Genomic DNA, 19,094 nt, shown 5'->3' with positions numbered 1-19,094 from the left:
TGAATAGGAGTCCCATGTTGAGCAGAGTTCTGCTATGAGGGAGTTTTCAAAGTTAAGGCTGAAGGGTGAATGGGACAAACACAAATATAAAAGCTGAAGCACAAATATTTGCTTGAATGTTCCTTTAAATCATGTAAGTAGGAAAGAACCTGATGCGCTAACTAATCATGTTTAGTACTCATGTTAATGAATGGCAAATTGTCATATCAGTAGGAGAAACAACTGGCCTTGATTGAATGTTCATGGTGAGTGCAAGGGAGAAAAGGCGAGGCTCATTATGAGGGGCTTGGCATAACTGCAATGGTATTCCAACTCGAGATTGCCAACATAGTTTATTGGTTTACTTGAAAGCTGGGAATACTGTAGTATTCTAAATTTGCTCCAGAGAAATTTGGAATTACTGGGGATACTACACTCATTGCCCACGCAAATTCTGCATTTATGCCTCTTAACATTCATTCCTGCAGGTGAATGTCCCATGTGGGAAAAAGTCAGAAATGCATTCTTCCTACATTTCCAGCCAAATCGGAAATTACATAGATCTCAAGATATTTTAGTGTGACAGTATTTATAGCTTGAAAATTCCGAGAAGGTACTTCTGACTCACCCATGTCAAAGCAATCGACATCATTTGTAACTTGATCTTTCAGTGGTTGCATCACCTGGTACATCTTGGAGAAGCAATAGCTTACAAACATTTTTCACATTCATCAGTGAAAGACTATCCCAGTAACTTGCTCTCCGGGAACCTGGAAGCAAACTTCGATCATTTTGTTTGGTCTTGGGACAAATAAGCCCACTAACTACTGTCACCTGTCACGCTGACATGATCTTGTTCTCATTTTCCTGTTAATTGTACATCTCAGCTCAGTGTGCCTTCTCTCTTCCTCTGAAAGCTCTGGTAGCATAAATCTTACCTGTCTGAATCCTAAAGTCCATAGCACTTGCACTTTCAATGTCAAGATTTGGATCATCGATCCTCTCCACCATAGTATATACAATAACTGTTGAGCTGACTGTTGGACTGAATGCAGAAACCAAGCCTGATTCCCTAACTCCATGGACCACAAACATGTTTAAAATACTGTGTACTTGCTCTGACCTGGCTTGGTAAATGACCGATTATATTCTGTAAATGAGGCACTTGCTAGACTATTCCTTTGCTCCTGTGCCTTTAAGTAAAAAAGAGAAAATTCTAATTCTTGGAATACCCTTCCAAGGAATTGTCATCTGCTTGCAGTTCTTTTCCTTGCTGATATACTTGTGGGTGACTTCTCAGATTGTGTGGACTTATGTGAAAACCATGGATGGGTGCCTTGCTAAACCAGTCCACATAAATATCAACAGGTATTTGAGTAGTATTTATTTTGTGGCCATTTGTACAACAACCAACTCGCCCCAAAAGCCAACAACAGCATGCTGTTTAATGAACTTCTTAAAATGGGTAATCTCTTCACACTCTACACAAAGAATGTATGTGTACACAACAGAAGGAGCCAGCCTCATTTCAGCAAAAGATGATAACTTGAGAGATATCAGACAGAAGAAGTGGCAGAGCGACTTATAGGAGCAATAGAGTATGCTAAAGGATGAGGAGGGGTGGGAGGGTTATAGTGAAAGGACAGTTAGAGGTAGGAATATTGAAGGAACAAGAGAACGGTGGTTGGGTTAAGAAAGGATTGAAGATGGTACATAGTAAGTGAGAATGGATGGGTAAGGAGCAGCGAACATCGAGAATAAATGGAGAGGAGAAAGAAATACGGGCATTAGTGGAGCTACAACGTACAAACATAGGGCCCGATTCACAGAACTAACTTAAGACAAAATATTAAACTTACTATCATTTTTGTATTCACAGAAGGCGCTTACACATTTCGGTATTCACAGAAGTTAGGAGTCCTAACTTTAGGACTCCTAAATGCCTTCTGTGAATACCGAAAGTCTTAAAGTTAGGATTTTTCTCAGTTTAGAAGTAGTAAAGTTAGGACTCCTAACTTTACTACTCCTAAACTGAGAAAAATTCTAACTTTAAGACTTTCGGTATTCACAGAAGGCATTTAGGAGTCCTAAAGTTAGGAGTCCTAACTTTACTACTCCTAAACTGAGACGAATCCTAACTTTAAGACTTTCGGTATTCACAGAAGGCATTTAGGAGTCCTAAAGTTAGGAGTCCTAACTTTACTACTCCTAAACCGAGAAAAATCCTAACTTTAAGATTTTCGGTATTCACAGAAGGCATTTAGGAGTCCTAAAGTTAGGACTCCTAACTTCTGTGAATACCGAAATGAGTAAGTGCCTTCTGTGAATACCAAAATTAGTAAGTGCCTTCTGTGAATACTAGAGAAATGCACGTTTTCTTCTCAAAATTGCTGCAGCAATTCTCAAAATGTGGTGTGCTGGCAGCTCATGTCAAAATATCAAACAAAAAAATACCACACTGCAAAAAGTCATGTAAGTTACCGACAGGAGATGGCTGAAGCAGGTGCTTCTCGAATTAAACAATTATATCTACACAATCTAGTCTCCGGCAGCCAGAACTTAAGTAATGCAATGTGTGTGTTGATTTTCGCACAATATTGAAAGGCTACTTAACATTTCACCCAGGCCTAATAATACATTCACAAAACACACCACCCAAAAATAAACCACATATGATACATATTTCACAAGTAAAAATACCATAAAGTATACCACATGTGCAGAAAGACAGTTGATAACATGCAATACTCGCATAGTTGCCCCTTAGCTAGAGTGTGCTGAGTGTATTATTCCAAAGTAATTGCAAAATCATGTTAGTTGTCGAGATTCAAAGTGCATTGGTAAACTCCATAAAGTACATGACGCCCCATTTAACAAACATGCAAGATGCTTTTCTGAATAACTATATTTACTGCCCTGATGTAAATCAACCTCCTCGGTTACCCCATTAAAACAGCACCATGGGCAGTCTCTCAGATTACCACCGCCCGGAATAAGGTGCAAAATGTATCACACTCATATTTATCACCATAGGGGACAAAGTTTATCAGGTGTGATAAAAAAGCATCTTATTATAGTTGCTGTCATGGAAACTGGGTAGAACTGGTCGATTGTGGTGGCTAATGCCTCAAAATTTGCAAGACCCTGTATTCATCAGGTAACTGTCCCCAAGTATATTTCTAAATTAATGCTCGGTGTGCAGTGCTTACCACACACATCATAACTGCGATATCTGCGATAGTTATTGCACATTTCACACTTAATGGGACGGAGGTATATCTGCGATAGTTATTGCACATTTCACACTTAATGGGACGGAGGTAATTGGATACTCACACTGCTTTAAGTTAACACGTTCGTTCTGCCTCAGCATTATTCGGAGTTAACTGGCGGCCTTTGGCCTCCCGCCAGATATCTAGCTCCCTTTGGCTTGCAGTCCCGTAAAGAACTCTCTTCAGCCTGTGGTTATCATGAAACACGCTCAACTCCACTGCGAATTACAGTAAAAACACGCCCACTAGTTCCACACTAGTCCCCTATATTAATACCCCCATCCCTTTATTTGTACAAAATAGAAATTGTACCCGAGCCACCAGATCTCCGCCGCTTCAGCACTCGAACTGACCACTTCCGCACGACTCTGTTTTCCCGCCCGATAGGCTGCTCTGCCTCCGCGCTTGCGCACGGGCTTGGGCTAGCTGTTCTCAGTCTTGAGTGATGTTGCACTGTTACAAATAGACCCTCCCTCGCGTTGCAATGCTAAAAGATGCACTGAGGTGGAATACTGAACTAGAATGCGAATCTTATTTATGCGTGTGCAAGTGTCGAGCGCCATGCTGCTAGACAAAACAACGTAGTAGGGTTACTTCACTTTCTGTGTGCCGCAGGCTGAACTTGAAGGAAAATTGCTGTTTTCAATGTCCTTCAATTGAAAAGTGTGGGGAGGTCACGAAAAACGTCTAGTTGCTTTATCTTGGTTTGACAGAAATGTTTAAGCTTAAAGGATATTATAAAACTAAAGTATATCTTCAAGACCTGCACTTGGGAGGTAAAGGGGGGGAGCAAGCCGACACGAGACCACTTACTGTGTGTGAAAAAGGCTGCTTTATTGAAACAGGTGCATATCACAATTTCAACCGTTGGCAACTGCCTTCCAAAACTAAGAACCTCACTATACCAGAATTTCCTGACCCCTTGTTCCTCCCCCCACCCCTACGATCCCCACATCAGATCCCCCACCCCACGAAATACAACATAACATTCCATAACCATAATCTTACCCAATCCTATACAATGAAGCATTTCCAAATCCTAACTCCACTGACCCTAATCCCTACCTGCCTTTGTGCTACTGTAACTAACCAACCTCTAATCTAAACTTATCCTACCTGGTTACCCTTTCCCTGCTCCTGCTCACAAACTACCAACATATAACAAAAAACTACAGCCAATCCCGGCCAACTGTCAACCCCCCGCCTGCACCGGTTCCAAGCGACACATACAATATATAACAACCCCTAAGTACCTGTTCCAAGAAATGCCGCCAACAAAAAACCCAAAGGACCAAATTAGAAAGGGCATAAAAAACGCCCCCTCAAATACCTAAAAACTGGGGAGGGAGGGCGGGGACAAAAACCTATCCATGTCAGCGCTCCCAGCCACCAGGTCACCAAACCTAAAATGGTGGCTGGGGAGGAGCGAAAATGAAATAAAAATCCCTTGGCCTACATATCCAAATATTGGGCTACAATTGGGCTAGTCCCAATGTAGCCCAAAAACATACAAAATGGCCGCTCGCCGGCCACTCCCCCCCTTCCCAATCTGCCCGGGGGGCTTCCCTCGCCATGCTCGGCTGCCCCCCAAGCCCCCATTGGGAGATAAGGGGGGGGGGGGCAAGCCGTCACGAGACCACTTACTGTGTGTGAAAAAGGCCGCTTTATTGAAACAGGTGCATATCACAATTTCAACCCTTGGCAACTGCCTTCCAAAACTAAGAACCTCACTATACAAGAATTTCCTGACCCCTTGTTCCTCCCCCCACCCCTACGATACGCACATCAGATCCCCCACCCCACGAAATACAACATAAAATTCCATAACCATAATCTTACCCAATCCTACACAATGAAGCATTTCCAAATCCTAACTCCCCTGACCCTAATCCCTACCTGCCTTTGTGCTACTGTAACTAACCAACCTCTAATCTAAACTTATCCTACCTGGTTACCTTTCCCTGCTCACAAACTACCAACATATAACAAAAAACTACAGCCAATCCCGGCCAACTGTCAACCACCCCGCCACCCAGAAAAAGGCGGGAGTGTAGGCGGATACGTCGCCTCCCCCTTTTTCTGCCCCCCCACAACAACACCCCAACTCCCTTCTCAATGCCTATAAACACCCAGTAACCTGGCCAACACCTCTCTCAATTTCAATAGGTACAAATCCATACCCAGCCGTGATAAATGGACCCGGTCATCTCTAAAAAAATCCAGCGTGTCATACCTAATATCTTTATGCGCAATCCTGCAAATCCCCGACTGCCGACAAAATCTCACCATTTCCATGTTCAACTTACGCCTGGCCTTCTCCACCGCGCCTCTCCAAACCTTGCGAGGAACACACTCTGTCCAGACAATAGAACAACCAGCCCACTGAGCTTTAATCAAAGCCAAGTCTCTCTTGATGCAACCCATAAGCGCCAAGCCCGTCTCCCTGACCATGTCGTTCTCCCCTAAGTGAAGTACCAGCACATCCGGGCACCTACCAGCCACCAAAATCCTGTTGAGAACCTGTAATAGCTCGTTCCACCGCATACCACCCCTACCACGCCAACCCACAGAAAAAAGATCTTTATTAAACCCCAAACATTCCCCAAAATAGCTTGAGCAGGCCTGGAATTGCGCCCTTTTCACAAAAGAATGGCCGACAATCCAAATAGACATCTCCCTGGCGAGGGGACCCATCACCGAACCTGCAACAAGAAACATGAATGAACAACAGGAAAAAAGGGGAACAAACGCGCTATAACCCCCCCAGGTACTCTGTGCACATAACGCTGATAGCAGTCTGAAGACCACCTGCCCAACCTCATAATGTCCCCTCACTCCCAGCCTCTAGAGTGAGCTCCTGAATCTGCACCAATCCGAAACGAATGCGTCCCAAAAGCCTTCCCGTCGATCCCCAGCCTGCCCAACGCTTTCCGCAATACCGCTAAAAGCTGTGAAGCCTTGAACCACCGCCCATGCCCAAAGGCCAAACTCCCAAAAGCCCCAGAAAAGACCTCCACCTCAGACCCCACTGACAAGGACAAACCGGCGAATTTGCTCGCTATTGTGACCTTCGTGATACCCTTCTCCACCAAGTCCAAGATAAACTGAAGAACATCCTCCTGTCTGGCCGCCAAAGAGTCCCGCCGCCATGCACCAGAGCCCAAAAATTCCTCCCATGCTACCCAATACGCTGTTGTCGTGAAGTGAGCTAGAGAACCTAGAACCAGTTGCAACATCCTGTGTTGCCTACGTACCACAGCTGGTGGGGCATTCTGGTCGGGGTCCTATCCGCGTCCCTGGAGAGCCCACGGAATCTCCCCCACTGTGAACGAGACAAAGCATCCGCAATGTCATTGTCCACACCCGGCACATGCACCGCGCGAAAAGCAATATCATGCTTCAAACAGCCCAGCAAGAAGACCCTAAACAACTTCAGAACCTGCTCATCTCGGGCAGACTGACGATTGACAATGTGCACCACCGCCATATTATCAATTCAGAAAGTGACTTTCTTGAGCGCCAAGAGTTCCCCTCAAAGTGTGATTGCCACCACCAGAGGGAAAAATTCCAAGAAAGCAATGCTCCTGCCCCCTTCCAACCATTCCTCAGGCCACTGCTCGGCACACCACCTCCCTTGCCAGTACAAACCAAATCCAGTTTTCCCGCCACGTGCGAAAAAATTTGAACATCCCATAACATGTCAGCCTCCCTCATCAAAGGTATGCCATTGAAATGTCGCAAGAAAAACTGCCACATCCTCAAGTCTTCCCGTACTCCCGCTGACAGTCGTACATGATGATGCGGAGGCCTCTGCCCCGCAAGTGCCCTACACAGTCGTCTACAAAATGTCCTCCCTACTCTGACTACTCGACAAGCAAAATTGAGGTGACCCAGCAGCACCTGAATGCCTTTAACCGTGACATTATGTTTTGCCAACATTATCTCCAGCAGCCCCAACATTTGCCTCTTTTTGTCTGCCGGAAGTCGTGCCTCCATCAACCGTGAGTCCAATTCAATTCCTAAGAAAGAAAGGGCCGTGCTGGGTCCCATAGTCTTCTCCAGTGCCAATGACACACCCAGTCCCCTCATAAGCTCATGGAAACTGTCCAGTGCTCTCTGGCAGTATGCGGAGCCTGAGGTGCCAACAAAAAAGAAGTCATCCAGGTAGTGCGTAACTCCTTGGTAACCCGTCCGTTCCGTAAACAACCATTGTAAGAACGCGCTGAAACACTCAAAAAGCGCGCATGACATAGAGCAGCCCATCGGCAATGCTTTGTCCACGTACCAGTGACCGCCAAACTGGATGCCCAAAAGATCCCAGTCATCTGGGTGAACTGGAAGCAGCCGGAAAGCCGACTTTATGTCGCACTTTGCCATCATTGCTGTTGCGCCCGCGGTCACTACCAGTGACATGGCTACGTCAACAGATGAATAAGAGACAGCGGCCTCCCGCTCGTCAACGAAATCGTTCACCGAACCTCCTTCAGGCCACGACAAATGTTGAATGAGCCGAAACTGACCTTGCTCTTTTTTAGGCACCACACCAATGGGTGACACAATCAAATTAGGTAAAGGCCAATCTGGAAAGGGACCCGCCATGCGGCCCTCACACACTTCCTTATCAAGCTTGTCTTGCACTACCTGAGAGTGCTCTCTTGCCGATTTTAGATTGTCAGACCACCTCCTCACCCTTGGCCCCTCGTACCCCAGTCTGAAACCCTCTAGAAACCCCAGTCGCAACCGCTTCTCCGGATACCCCTGCAAGGCTGCCAACAAGTTATCCATATTAACCGGAGTACGAGCCCTTGGGCCCAGGCCCCTTAGCCCCTCTCCCCCCTCCCATCTGCTGCTGCTGACCCCCTGCTTTAAAACCTCCCGTCGGCCACTGCTGTGAGCCCTGTGACTGCCCCTGGCCGCCCCAACAATTGACCAACGCGTGTCTTCCTCCACACCCGGAGCAATCGTGCCGGAAGCAGCAATACTCCCTGGTGCACAACCCTTTGTTATATTCCCAGCAAGCCCCTTTTGCCCCCGGCTCCCCCCTGCCTGCTCTCCCCACCCACCCAGGGGTGGGGCCTCCTCGAAAGGGCAGGTACTCGAGCGGGAGCCCTCTGGCCGTAAAAATAGTTTTACCAGACCCCGCTAGCCCCATCGTATGTTGCCACAAATCCGAATCAAGCTCTCCCCATTTTGCCTCCGAGTCCCATGCCATGTGTGCCCGAAACTCCACATCGTACTGCGACCACCCGTAATTTGAGCCTTCCTGATAACATCCATGTATTTAAACATGGCCACCGACATGTCCGGGAATTTTTCGCAATACACGCTAGTGTATATGAGAAACGCTGCCGTCCAATTCTCAATCGTTAACGGCACCTGTGGCCGTTTAGCCAACTCAAATTCCTCCTCTTTCGAACCCTCTTTCGCTCTGACCTCCCTATGGAGGAGTTTAAGCATCTGAACATATTCCCTTTCCAAATCCGTTCCTTGGTGGACAACATTAGATGAGCACCCAAAGGCTTGGTAACACCCATGTATGGTAAACGTTTTATCTTCACCTCCTTACTCTCCAATTTGGTCTCCCCCTCCCCCATCTGAATTTCCACCGTCACCTTCTTGTCCGTCATGCTCCTCATGTCACTAGCTGTCTTACCTGACCCTTCGACCGCACCCTTACCTGAATCCTCAGTTCCTACCCCAACATCCACCACATAAGCACCCTTGTTCAACCTACCCCCCGCCCCCTCCCTTTCAGCCCCACCCACTCCCACGGACACCATCACAGGACGCCGGAGCCAAGATCGTTTACCTGGCGCCAAGGACTCCGTCCGCCGTTCCACCCTGCATCCTGGGCGAGGGGCCGAGCTGTCCTCCCATCGCGATGTCCGACCCGTGGGCTGCGCCGGGCGTCGTGACACCTGGAAAATACTAGACACAACATTACTCAGCCCCCCTCTCCCTCCGTGTCAACATCTCGCACCTCTCCCTCCTCCATACTATCCTCCTCATAATCCAACTTCTCCTGCCTCAAGCCCCTAGCGCTCCCCGCTGGTGGCGCAGAATGAACCCTACGAGAAGGACAAAGCTCCACTCCAGCATTGTTCCGTCGTACGCGTTGTCCCCCGGGGCGTTGCGACCCCGTGGGTGTCGGGGCCGGCGAGCCCGTTCCGGGCCTACTTATGCCAGCCACGCCGGGATCCCCCGCCGATACTGGGTACGCTGCCTGAGGCTCCACCCTCCCTTCTTGGTGCCAATGGGCCGCTCCCAGCCCTACCAATTCTGGCACCCCGCGATGGTCTGGTCGACGCTCCCCCGCCTGCAACAAAAAAGGATGGTCTGGTGTGCTGGGCCTACCTCTCTTCTCCCTCCCATCCCAACCCCTCTTACTAGCGGCCCCCAAAGTGCTCGCAACCCACGCCCGCCCTACCGCGCTCAGATGTACTACCTCCTCCGTGTCCCCCATGTCCCCCTCCCCATCACTCCACTCCACACCCCCCCGCCCCAGACCCCCCCCCCAGAAACTCGGCCCGCACCCCCTTCCTCTATTGCGCCACCCACCCACTGCACCGGACATTCTGCCACCCCCCCTAAAACCTCCGGGCGTACCCCTAAGCGAGACCCGTCCTGCTACCCCTTCCCAGGGCCCCCCAGCCACACCCTCCGCCCAAGAAGGAAAAATGTCCAAGCCCGCCCAGTCACGTTCGCTCCCATCCGACTCGATAAGCAAAGGAGAATCCCATCTTTCTGCCTCCCCTTCCACCCCCCCCAGAAACCCCCAGACCTCCCCCCAGGCCTGACTGCTCCCGTGCCCCCACAACACCCCCCCATTGGGCCTATCCCCCAAGACCATACCCCCTACCCTCTTCCCCTGCCGCCAAATCCGCCTCACTTGCCTGTGTCTCATTCACCACTTGTCCCCCTGCCCCCCCGTGGACTCCAGAACAAATTGCTGGCCTAGTCCTCTAGTCGGGCTGCTCTTCTGACAACGGAGCGGCCCCTCTCATCTTGTGATCTCGGAGGGGAGCCACGTGACGGGCTCCCCCTCCGATCACCAGTCTGGGCCACATTTCCTCTTGACGTGTTTATATCCCCCCCGCCCCGCCTTGCAGCAATACTCTGGGCAGCATGCGTCTTCTGCATGCTGCCCCGCTGTCCCCTCGCCGCCTCTTGAAGCAGGGCCGCTCCTGTTACCTAGCGACCTGCTACACCTGCCGCCAAAGAACGTCCCCCCGCTGGGGCCGCTCTTCTAGCATACGAGCGGCCCCCAGCAACAGGCAGGCCCGGCGGGGAGACGCGAGACGCGCTCCCCCGCCGATCCCCTTTTTCCGCAGCCCTGCTCGTGGGAAGCGCCTCCCCCCGTGTCTCCCACAACCCCCACCGACAACGCCCCCACAGTTGGGGCCGCGCTCCTAACAATCGCGCGGCCCCAACGCTCACCTTTCTGAAAACTAGATACCCGGGGGCTTCCAGGGAGGTATGGCTTGTGTGGAACTCCCAACGTGTGAGCCCGGTGATGCCACAACTTTCCCACACAAAAATGTGAAAAATGTGACTTTTTCAGCTAAAATTGAGGTTAGCAGGGGATTCTGGGTAAGGAAACGTTGGGGGATCCACGCAAGCCATACGTCCCTGGAAGCCCCCGGGTGTCTATTTTTCAGAAATGTGTGGGTTTAGTAGGTTTCCCTAGATGGCCGCCGAGCACGGGGCCAAAAACCCAGGTGACCCCCCTAGCAAAACCAGGTGTTTTTGAGATAGGCAATTTTTATGTCGCCTCACTACGTTTTGGGCCCTTGCCTGTCGCGGGTACTTGGGCCTCCCACACAAGTGAGGCACCATTTTTATCGGGGGACCTGGGGGAAGGCTGGGTGGTGGGAAATTTGTGTAAGCCCGGTGATGCCACACTTTCCCACACAAAAATGTGTGAAAAAAGTGTTTTTTTCAGCTACAATTGAGGTTTGCAGGGAATTCTGGGTAAGGAAACATTGGGGGATCCAGGCAAGCCATGCCTCCCTTGAAGCCCCCGGGTGTCTAGTTTTCAGAAATGTGTGGGTTTGGTAGGTTTCCCTAGGTGCCGGCAGAGCTAGGGTTCTCAAACTAGAGCTAGGCACTTTGCCAAAAAAGGCTAATTTTTCACTGCGAAATTGAGGTGTGACCACGTTGCGTTTTGCACCGTTTCCTGTTGCGGGCACTAGGCCGACCCACACAAGTGAGGTACCATTTTTCTCAGAAGACTTTGGGGAACGCGGGGTGGGTGGAAAACTGTGGATCCACGCAGATTCCAGAACTTTCCACCACAGAAATGCGGGGAAAATGTGGTTTTGTTTACAATTATTTAGGTTTTCAAGGGATTCTGGGTAACAGAACCTGGTGGGAGGCAGTCAAGTCACCCCATCCTGGATTCCCCAGGGTGTCTAGTTTTCAAAAATGTATAAGTTTGCTAGGTTTCCCTAGGTGCCGGCAGAGCTAAGGTTAAAAAACTACAGCGAGGCCCTTTGCCAAAAAAGGGTCATTTTTCCCTGCGAAATTGACGTTGCGTTTTGCACCATTTCCTGTCGTGTGCACTATGCCTACCCACACAAGTGAAGTACCATTTTTATCGGGAGACTTAGGGTAATTCGGATTTGTAAAGCAACTGTTATTACCTATTGATTTTTTATGCATTTCTGCCTTCCAAATGAAAAACATTGCGTAAAAAGAAGTCATTTTGAAAAATGACCGATAATTCTCATGCTAGTATGAGTATTCCCAATTTCGAAAATGTGCAAATATGTACTGTTTCTAAACTCTATAATGTTTCCCATTTCAGAAATAGACAGGTGTCTTTGAGAACGATTTTTCCATGTATACATTTTCCCACAATAATTGTTATATACCCGGAACATAATAAAAAACGATTGCAAATTGATGCTCAGTTTTTGACTCTGGGTTCGTCGGGTTCTTGGTGAACCTACAAGTCCTATATATCCCACAACCAGGAAGGTCCAGCTGATGTAATGGTATATTGCTTTCAAAAAGCTGTCATAATTAGAAGAAGTTACAGGTGAAAATGTTGATACAAAAGGCTATTTTTTTCAACTAATTTTCATTTTTTCCTTTATTTAACTGTCAGTTTTTATAAATGTAAATGTACAGGAATTTATATAGCGCAAATCACCAAGCGGTCTCTAAGCGCTTGCTTAGGGAACCCGTCCTGGTATTCCCCTGTGAGATAACCCGGCAGGGCATCTGCAAGGTGAAAGCCAGGCATCCTGCCGCGAGGGGCCCATGTGGAGATTAAGCAAGCTATTGCCCAGAGTCGCAGAGTGTGAACCCATGAGTCGAGTAGGCACTGGAGCGAGAATTATCGAGTCCATGGACATTTATGGACTCAAGACCCAGCCAAGACGGGAATTGAACCCTGGTCCCGGGCTGACCTCTGCTTCCAAGTCTGCCTCCTCTAACCAGTGAGCCACACTTCTCCACAAAGAAACCTTGATGGATCTACACAAATGACCCCTTGCTGAATTTAGAATTTTGTATGCTTTTCTAAAATGTATAGCTGTCTAGGATCCATTATTACTTTCACACCAATTTCTACCATTAATTGGAAGGAGGTTGAAAGCACAAAAAATAGCAAAAATAGGCTATGTCCCAGAAAAATGCCAAAACTGTGTAAAAAATGTTGGTTTTCTGACAAAAATCTGTCATTCCCTAAAAGCTGCGAAAGCGGTGATTTCAGCCCCACGAACCCTTTTTTGATAACATTTGCAGGGGAAAAACCCAGACGCTTTCATTTGCAGCCCATTTTTCCCCAAAAAAACAAAATGTAGCTGTATTTTGGCTAATTTCTGGGTCCCCTCCAGGGGAATCCACAAACCCTGGGTACCTTTAGAATCCCCATGATGTTGGAATTTGGCGTGGATACCTTATTTGGCCAAAAAGTTACAGGGGCCTAAGCGCGCACTACCCCAAATAGCCAAAAAAAAGGCTTAGCACAGGGGGGGAAAAGGCCTAGCAGCGAACGGGATAAATTATCACTGCAGAGATATTTGTGTGGCCAGCAATTTCCTAGGGAGATCTGTGTTTTGTCTAGCCACTGTGTTCACTCATCATAAAGCAACATAGAGGGTTGATGTGCATGCTGCAAATCATAGATTTCTATTTGATGTAGCTAGCTCAGTAGGTTACTGCTTTTGACACAGAGATACATACTTTACTTGCAGTCCATAAGTTACAGTCCTTCTGATATAGCATAGTGAGAAACGAACCAGCCTGATGGACCATGGAGATGCCCGCAAAGTGCAAGGCACAGGTTTAGAACCATGGGCCAGCTGTATGAAACACTGGTTACAAAATAAAGGTGGAAAATTGCGACCAGTGTGGAATTTTGCAAACCGAAGACTAATAGGTCAGTTCATAACATTTTAAATCATTAGTGGGTCACAGTCCGACCTACCTCATCACTATGATCACTATTGATGAGGAAGGTCGCATATTGAGACTCACTACGATTGTTGGTCCTCACAAGTATGGTGGCCTGTTGGAGTCAGCAGACCTCCATGTCTGTGATCACTTTGTAATAAAAATGTTAAGGTGTATCCTGTTTTCTTTCCCCTGTACTACTGCCCACTCCACCAACAAACAGTTCGTTTGTATTCACAAAAGCCAAAGGGTGCCAAGGGGACCACTTACATTTTGTAAATTGCTTACCATACTGTTAGAAATGGGGTTCTCTAGTTGGCAATGGTTTGAACCTTGTCCAAGTAGGGACCCTTTCCTCTAGTCAGGATAAGGGAGTTACACTCCTAAAATAACCCCTGCTCACCCCCTTGGTAGCTTTACATGAGCAGTCAGGCTTCTCTTAGCGGCAGTGTGTAAAGCATTTGCACATACCCAACAGTAATACAGTGTAAGCACTATAAAAAGGACACCACACCAGTTTAGAAAAATATCCAATATTTTTTATATACTCAAGACAAGACCAAAAACAATTTAAAAAAATCCACAATACAGTACTTAGAAATCTTCAGTTATCAAAATAACCTTGAAATAAAGTTCCTTGAAGTTGATAGCTCCATACGGGGCTATCACGGCGTTGTGAAGAAACAAATCCAAACAATTCTGGCTGACCGCTGCGTCGCAGACCAGCTACGATGTCGGGAAGACTCGCAAAACAGTACCTTTAGAAATGCAGGGCGTCGGCGACCTCTCGTTGAGCTTCCAAAAGCACGGCATCGGCAGGCGTTGGTTCCAGATGTTGGTTCAGGAGTCGTCGGGCCCTCGAAGTCACACACGTTGAAGATCGACTCCTCGCGGTTGAAGTCAGGAGCGCTGGTGTCATTAGAGGATACCGGACGCACTGGAAGCCATCTGCTTCCAGCGCTTCCGCAGGATAGGAGGTAATTTTCTCCTCGGGGAGGGTGGAGGGGGTTTAAAAAGAGGCATCGGAGGAAAGGAAAGGGTTTTCCTTTCATCCAGTGTCTCTTTAAGCATTCTTGCTGCACGATCGCGCATGGGGCGCGATTGTGCAGCAGGAATGCTCTGGTTTTTTTTTTAATGCCCTTTGTGTTGGGGAGCGGCTCCTTGGGAAAGGGTCGCTCCCCTTGTGGGAGCAATTTGTTTGGCTGGGTCTGCCCCCCTTGGGGGCGGGGGTGGGAACAGATCGGATTTTAAAAAAACTAGCTGTGTGCCCACTAGGCCACCAGACATTTTTTCTAAAATATGTTTTTGGGGAGCGGCCCCTTAGGCAAGGGTCGCTCCCCTTTGGGGATCATTTATTTTGGCCGTTTCAGCCCCCCCCTTGGGGGCAGATCGGCCTTGTGGTTCTAGGTCCATCTGCCCCTAAGGGGGCCAGAAGCCATTAGACACCAGGGATTGTTTTAGTGTTGTTTGGGAGCGGGCCCTTGGGCAAGGGTCGCTCCCCTTGGGGGATCAATATGTTTTTGGGGAGCGGCCCCTTAGGCAAGGGTCGCTCCCCTTTGGGAAGCATTTATTTGGGCCATTTCTGCACCCCTGGGAGGGCAGATCGGCCCAAGTAAACTATTAATTTTATTGTGTGCCCACTAGGCCACCAGGGATTTCTTTTTATAAATATGTTTGTGGGGAGCAGCCTCTTAGGCAAGGGTCGCTCCCCTTTGGGGCTCATTTATTTTGGCCGTTTCGATCGGCCTTGTGGTTCTAGGCCCATCTGCCCCCAAGGGAGCCAGAAGCCATTAGATACCAGCAATTGTTTTAGTGTTGTTGGGGAGCGGCCCCTTGGGCATGGGTCTCTCCCCTTGGGGGAGCAATATGTTTTTGAGGAGCGGCCCCTTAGGCAAGGGTTGCGCCCCTTTGGGGAGCATTTATTTGGGCCATTTCTGCCCCCCTGGGAGGGCAGACCGGCCCAAATAAACAATGAAGTGGGGAGCAGCCCATTAGGCAAGGGTCGCTCCCCTTTGGGGATCATTTATTTTGTCCGTTTCTGCCCCCCGGGGCAGATCAGCCTTGTGATTCTATGCCAATATGCCCCCTAGGAGGGCAGAAGCCATTAGAGACCAGGGATTGTTTTAGTGTTTTTGGGAGCGGCACCTTGGGCAAGGGTCGCTCGCCTATATTGGGGTGAATATTTTTGCTGTTTCTGCCCCCCTTGGGGGCAGATCGGCCTTATGTTTTTGGGCCAATCTGCCCCTAACGGGAGCAGAACACATTAGACACCAGGGATTGTGTTTGTGTTATTGGGGAGTGGCCCCTTGGGCAAGGGTCACTCCCCTTTATGGGGTGATTATTGTGGCCATTTCTGCCCCCTTTGGGGGCAGATCGGCCATATGTTTTCAGGCCCATCTGTCCCCAAGGGGGGCAGAAGCCACTAGACCCCAGGGTTTTATTAAATGTTGGTGTTGGGGAGTGACCCCTTGGGCAAGGGTCGCTTTCTCATTATGAGGGTGAATTTTTGGGCTGTTTCTGCTCTTCATGGGATCAGATCGACCGTATGCTTTTAGGCCAACCTACCACCTTTGCTTGGCTGGTGGATAGTGTGTGGACTAGTGCATTATTTGCATATGTGATTGTTATGTTTTATTTCTCCTTTTTATTCTAGTGCAAAGCTTTTGATTCTTCTTTGCGGTTTCGGCAGTGGTTGAGCTGTAATTTTGCGTAGTTGCAGTTTTTTGGGTAAGGAAAACATTTTTGTTGTGTTTACTCCAAATGAGTATTATTGTCATGCATGAATGAATTTTTTGTAAGTGGTGTCATAATAGCAGCATATTTAGTTAGTGTTTTGAGCATGACATTCGTTGCGATGTGTTTTGCGTTGTCTTATGTGTAATTTTCTTTTCTTTTTCTTTTTTAGAGTATATAGATCTTTGTGATAAAGCCACATTTTGCTTATTACTTATTTTACAAAGTGTTTGTTGTTGTTGACTTGTTTGACAAGTTACCTTTATTAGTAAGGATTATGGCTAGCCGTAGAATTACTGCTCAGCAGGTGGTTGGTATACTTTTTGAATCTTTCTCTGAGCAGAATTATGGCACTGACAGTGCAACTGAGGGAGAGGAGGGAGTGCAAGATTCTGGCAGTGAGTTTTCTGTCCACGAGGACTCATCTGCTGTTGAAGCTACTCTCAGTGCGGATGAAGCTACTCTCAGTGCAGATGAAGTGCCTGTTTTAGAGGAGTAACAGGAAAGTGGGAACCCAATCTACCCTTGGAGGCTTTGGCAAGACAACTAGTAGAGGGTAAAAGTGCCTTCAAGCGATTTCATTAGATACTCTCAGTCAAATCTAGTCAAAATAATCACTTTTTGGTCTAGCCCCGATTGGTGGCTGAGTATTGAACAATCAAAGCATCAATGCAGTTATTTAGAGCATGAATATTCAGCAATAGATCATTCTCAGACACGGGTATGTCTTCTTTTCAATGGTAAGCAGTTTAATATGAAAAGAATTAGAGAGGGTACAATAGAATACTACAAAACACCATTATAGAGGACATACAAATTATAAAACCTTCAGATCATAGGTGTTTTAGAGGAGGACACTGATGTGTTGATAGTACAGCAAGAGACATCAGAATTGCAGCCTGAGGATGCAAGGCTTCCTACTGGAAGTGCTGAACTCTGGGTTGATCCAAACATGGTGCAGCCGGTGTTGCCTGCCTTTTGTGGTGATGCAGGGTGTAGAGTGGATTGTGATTTTCTTTGCCTAACCATTTATTTCAGTTGTTTATGGATGATGGTTTTTTGGCTAAGATTGTTGATCAGACTAATTTGTAAGCTGAATAGTTTTTAAGGGACAACAGTGCCAGACTTAGGCCCCCTAGAGCTACCCGGTGGACTCCCATAAATCTGGAAGAGATTAAGAAGTTTTTACTTTTTGAATGGGCTTGATGAGGAAGTCGTCCCTGGCTTCATATTGGTTTACCAGTCCCTTGATGGCAACGGCCATATTTCCTGCAATTATGAGTCATGATCTGTGTTTACTTTTGCTTCGGATGCTGTATTTTGTTGATAATGCTTTGGCATTTCCAGGAGATCACCTTGACTGTGACCGTCTTTCTAAGATACGGCCTGTTCTTGATCAGTTTCAGGAGTCTGTGATAGACAGCCTTGTTGTAGTGGAACAGGCAAGTGTTCCTAGAGTTGGAGTGGTGGAGGATGTGGCTAGATTGAAAGATCGCCACTTTCCTGATTTAATTCCTCCCACGCCCAAAAAAAACGATCCCTGTAAGAGATGTAGTGTCTTTTTGTGAAGAGGTATGCGGAAGGCGAGTTGTATGCACTGTGCTGATTGTCCTTCTAATCCTGGGCTGTGTGTGCCTACATGTTTTACACTCAAAAGAGTTTTTCGGAGCAACCGTGAGTCTAATAGTGTACTGCCTGGTCCGTATGGTTTTATATAGTTGTTGTTCAGTTTCACGGTGGGCATTAGAATGATGTCTTTAGTTACTGCTGTTATTTTTGTAGTTATAGTTTTGTACCTAGTTGCAATTGGTTTGAGTTTTCTTTCATGTTAAAATTAATGTAATGAGAGTGTGCATGGACTGGCGCTTGGTTGACGGTGTGCGTGGACTGGCGCTTGGCTGGCGGTGTGCATGGACTGGCGCTTAGCTGGTGGTCAGTGGTGTATTGAAAGTTAAAGGGGTCCCCCTGCAGGGAAAATGGAGGGGCCCGCTCTTGATTGAATCCAGAGCTCTCAGGCCCGACTACTGTGTTGAGGGGGCCCCCTGAAGCTTGGGGGACCCTGCACCGCGGGGGATGCGGGGGTCTATGTTACGCCACTGCTAGCGGAGTGCGTGGGTTGGGGGTGTGGCTGGACTGGGGCTTGGCTGGCGGCATGCGTGGGCTGGCACTTGGTTGGCAGTGTGTGTGGGCTGGCACTTGGCTGGCGGTATGCGTGGGCTGGCATTTGGCTGGCAGTGTGTGAGTAGTGACTTGCTGCTGTTCATTACACACTCTGCTAGTCAAACGGCACTGCAGACACTATGTCAACAACCAGCCGGTGTGATTGCTGAGTCAGTCATGTGGGCGTATGAAAGTGATGGGCTCTTGAATGGCGCTGTCTGTTGATGTGAATGTTGTAATGTGCTGGGCCCGCGGCTGGCGGTGTGAATGGTCTTGTGTGTCACGTATGAAAGGTGTGTGAATGGCCAGTAAAGAGGTTGGTGCCTTGCTGTGGCTTTACAGCTCATAAGCTGTGAGTCACTGGTAAAGGTTTCTTAACCTTTTAAATATTAACAGTGCATTTCCTTTTTGTGAAATCTCTTGTTAATAAAATATACATTTTGAACGTTTCACTCACCCTCATGCCAAATCCAACCAGTATGTGTGTGTACTTAAGGAACAGATGGATAGGCAGTCACATTTATCTCATCTGTCTTTCTGTGCTAAGGT

The sequence above is a fragment of the Triturus cristatus genome, chromosome 4_2 (assembly GCF_964204655.1).
Source record: "Triturus cristatus chromosome 4_2, aTriCri1.1, whole genome shotgun sequence".
Taxonomy (NCBI): domain Eukaryota; kingdom Metazoa; phylum Chordata; class Amphibia; order Caudata; family Salamandridae; genus Triturus; species Triturus cristatus.
The sequence above is the reverse complement of the archived record's forward strand: the minus strand, read 5'-3'. Positions refer to the sequence as shown.